This window comes from Coregonus clupeaformis, unplaced genomic scaffold, assembly GCF_020615455.1.
Source record: "Coregonus clupeaformis isolate EN_2021a unplaced genomic scaffold, ASM2061545v1 scaf0754, whole genome shotgun sequence".
NCBI lineage: Eukaryota > Metazoa > Chordata > Actinopteri > Salmoniformes > Salmonidae > Coregonus > Coregonus clupeaformis.
In genome coordinates this window covers 62,666-67,204 of record NW_025534209.1, presented here as the reverse complement: position 1 = coordinate 67,204, position 4,539 = coordinate 62,666, and positions in this window count along the sequence as shown.

Sequence of the window (4,539 nt, the reverse complement as noted above, 5' to 3'; positions counted from 1 at the left end):
AAGAGGGTACTAGGCAACCAAAGTGAGTGACAGTGGGTTTGCGCGTTACATGAGCGGGAAAAGGGGCGGGACGTCATTTAATTCTGGAGATGGATTCTGAGAACCACTAAAGTTAGTCGATGCATTCAACAAACGGGACACATAAAATACAGCTAGAAGTCAACGACAAATATTTCAGATTTTTGCCATATTGCCTTATGAGTTCATAATGGATCTATTTAGGGAGATTACCGGTATTGTTTTTTCAATGGCATAGGGATCAACGGATTTATATCGCAGTTCCCACCCACTCATGATCTGCGGGTTTTCACTGCAAATGCAAGCTATTAGATAATGGAGTTTATGGACGTTAGGGTACTAGGGGGTAACTAGCGCCCCCCCCAGAACAATATCTAATTGCTGATACAAAAATGATTGGGAGTCCCACAGGGCGGCGCACAATTGGCCCAGTGTCGTCCGGGTTTGGCCGGTGTAGGCCGTCATTGTAAATAAGAATTTGTTCTTAACTGACTTGCCTAGTAAAATAAAAACATAAAATAGTCTATGACTTGAGTGACTGGAGACTTTGACAATTTTTTTACCCTTCCTCTGACACAGCCTAGTATATAGGTCCTGGATGGCAGGAAGCTTGGCCCCAGTGATGTACTGGGCTGTACGCACTACCCTCTGTAGTGCCTTACAGTCGGATGCTGAGCAGTTGCCATACCAGGCGGTGATGCAACCGATCAGGATGCTCTCGATGGTGCAGCTGTATAACTTTTTGAGGATCTGGGGACCCATGCCAAATCTTTTCAGTCTTCTGAGGGGTAAAAAGCGTTGTCATGCCCTCTTCACAACTTTATTGGTGTGTTTGGACCATGATAGTTTGTTGGTGATGTGGACACCAAGGAACTTGAAACTCTCGACGCGCTCCACTACAGCCCGTCGATGTGAATGGGGGCGTGTTCAGCCCTCCTTTTCCTGTAGTCCACAATCATCTGCTTTATCTTGCTCACGTTGAGGAAGAGGTTGTTGTCCTGGCACCACACTGCCTGGTCTCTGATCTCCTCCTTATAGGCTGTCTCCTCGTTGTCGGTGATCAGGCAACCACCGTTGTGTCGTAAGCAAACGTAATGATGGTGTTGGAGTCGTGCTTGGCCACACAGTCGTGGATGAACAGGGAGTACAGGAGGGAACTAAGTAAGCACCCCTGAGGGGCCCCTGTGTTAAGGATCAGCGTGGCAGATGTGTTGTTGCCTACCCTTACCACCTGGGGGCGGCCCGTCAGGAAGTTCAGGATCCAGTTGCAGAGGGAGGTGTTGAGTCCCAGGTTCCTTAGCTTAGTGATGAGCTTTGTGGGTGCTATGGTGTTGAACGCTGAGCTGTAGTCAATGAACAGCATTCTCACATAGGTGTTCCTTTTGTCCAGGTGGGAAAGGGCAGTGTGGAGTGCGATTGAGATTGCGTCATCTGTGGATCTGTTGGGGCGGTATGCGAATTGGAGTGGGTCTAGGGTTTCCAGGATGATGGTGCTGATGTGAGCCATGACCAACCTTTCAAAGCACTTCATGGCTACCGACATGAGTGCTACGGGGTGGTAGTCATTTAGGCAGGTTACCTTCACTTTCTTGGGCACAGGGACTATGGTGGTCTGCTTGAAACATGTACAGTGAGGGAAAAAAGTATTTGATCCCCTGCTGATTTTGTATGTTTTTCCCCACTGACAAAGAAATGATCAGTCTATAATTTTAATGGTAGGGTTATTTGAACAGTGAGAGACAAAATCCAGAAAAACCCATGTCAAAAATGTTATACATTTATTTGCCTTTTAATGAGGGAAATAAGTATTTGACCCCCTCTCAATCAGAAAGATTTCTGGCTCCCAGGTGTCTTTTATACAGGTACCGAGCTGAGATTAGGAGCACACTCTTAAAGGGAGTGCTCCTAATCTCAGTTTGTTACCTGTATAAAAGACACCTGTCCACAGAAGCAATCAATCAATCAGATTTCAAACTCTCCACCATGGCCAAGACCAAAGAGCTCTCCAAGGATGTCAGGGACAAGATTGTAGACCTACACAAGGCTGGAATGGGCTACAAAACCATCGCCAAGTAGCTTGGTGAGAAGGTGACAACAGTTGGTGCGATTATTCGCAAATGGAAAAAACACAAAAGGACTGTCAATTTCCCTCGGCCTGGGGCTCCATGCAAGATCTCACCTCGTGGAGTTGCAATGATCATGAGAACGGTGAGGAATCAGCCCAGAACTACACGGGAGGATCTTGTCAATGATCACAAGGCAGCTGGAACCATAGTCACCAAGAAAACAATTGGTAACACACTACGCCGTGAAGGACTGAAATCCTGCAGCGCCCGCAAGGTCCCCCTGCTCAAGAAAGCACATATACAGGCCCGTCTGAAGTTTGCCAATGAACATCTGAATGATTCAGAGGAGAACTGGGTGAAAGTGTTGTGGTCAGATGAGACCAAAATGGAGCTCTTTGGCATCAACTCAACTCGCCGTGTTTGGAGGAGGAGGAATGCTGCCTATGACCCCAAGAACACCATCCCCACCATCAAACATGGAGGTGGAAACATTATGCTTTGGGGGTGTTTTTCTGCTAAGGGGACAGGACAACTTCACCGCATCAAAGGGACGATGGACGGGGCCATGTAGAGTCAAATCTTGGGTGAGAACCTCCTTCCCTCAGCCAGGGCATTGAAAATGGGTCGTGGATGGGTATTCCAGCATGACAATGACCCAAAACACACGGCCAAGACAACAAAGGAGTGGCTCAAGAAGAAGCACATTAAGGTCCTGGAGTGGCCTAGCCAGTCTCCAGACCTTAATCCCATAGAAAATCTGTGGAGGGAGCTGAAGGTTCGAGTTGCCAAACATCAGGCTCGAAAACTTAATGACTTGGAGAAGATCTGCAAAGAGGAGTGGGACAAAATCCCTCCTGAGATGTGCGCTAACCTGGTGGCCAACTACAAGAAACGTCTGACCTCTGTGATTGCCAACAAGGGTTTTGCCACCAAGTACTAAGTCATGTTTTGCAGAGGGGTCAAATACTTACAGTGGGGGAAAAAAGTATTTAGTCAGCCACCAATTGTGCAAGTTCTCCCACTTAAAAAGATGAGAGAGGCCTGTAATTTTCATCATAGGTGCACGTCAACTATGACAGACAAATTGAGGAAAAAAAATCCTGAAAATCACATTGTAGGATTTTTTAATGAATTTATTTGCAAATTATGGTGGAAAATAAGTATTTGGTCAATAACAAAAGTTTCTCAATACTTTGTTATATACCCTTTGTTGGCAATGACACAGGTCAATCGTTTTCTGTAAGTCTTCACAAGGTTTTCACACACTGTTGCTGGTATTTTGGCCCATTCCTCCATGCAGATCTCCTCTAGAGCAGTGATGTTTTTGTACTTTTTTCCCTCACTGTAGGTATTACAGACTCGGTCAGGGAGAGGTTGAAAATGTCAGTGAAGACACTTGCCAGTTGGTCCGCACATGCTCTGAGTGCACGTCATTGTAATCCGTCTGGCCCCGCGGCCTTGTGAATGTTGACCTGTTTAAAGGTCTTGCTCACATCAGATACGGAGAGCGCGATCACAAAGTCGTCCGGAACAGCTGGTGCTTCAGTGTTGCTTGTCTCAAAGCGAGCATAAAAGGCATTTAGCCCCTCTGGTAGGCTTGTGTCAATGGGCAGCTCGCGGCTGGGTTTCCCTTCAGTGTTGCTTGTCTCAAAGCGAGCATAAAAGGCATTTAGCCCCTCTGGTAGGCTTGTGTCAATGGGCAGCTCGCGGCTGGGTTTCCCTTTGTAGTCCGTAATGGTTTGCAAGCCCTGCCACATCCGAGCCGGTGTAGTAGGATTCAATCGTAGTCCTGTATTGACGCTTAGCCTGTTTGATGGTTCGTCTGAGGGCATAGCGGGATTTCTTATAAGCGTCCGAATTAGTGTCCCGCTCCTTGAAAGTGGCAGCTCTAGCCTTTAGCTCGGTCCGGATGTTGCCTGTAATCCATGGCTTCTGGTTGGGATATGTACGTATGGTCACTGTGGGGACGACGTCGTTGATGCACTTATTGATGAATCCGGTGACTGAGGTGGTATACTCCTCAATGCCATTGGATGAATCCCGGAACATATTCCAGTCTGTGCTAGCAAAACAGTCCTGTAGCGTTGCATCCGCGTCATCTGATCACCTCCGTATTGAGCGAGTCACTGGTACTTCCTACTTTAGTTTTTGCTTGTTAGCAGGAATCAGGAGGATAGAATTATGGTCAGATTTGCCAAATGGAGGGCGAGGGAGAGCTATGTATTTGTCTCTGTGTGTGGAGTAAAGGTGGTCTAGAGTTTTTTTTTCATCTGGTTGCACATGTGACATGCTGGTAGAAATTAGGTAAAACAGATTTAAATTTGCCAGCATTAAAGTCCCCGGCCACTAGGAGCGCTGCTTCTGGATGAGCATTTTCTTGTTTGCTTATGGCGTTATACAGCTCATTGAGTGCGGTCTTAGTGCCAGCATCGGTTTGTGGTGGTAAATAGACTGC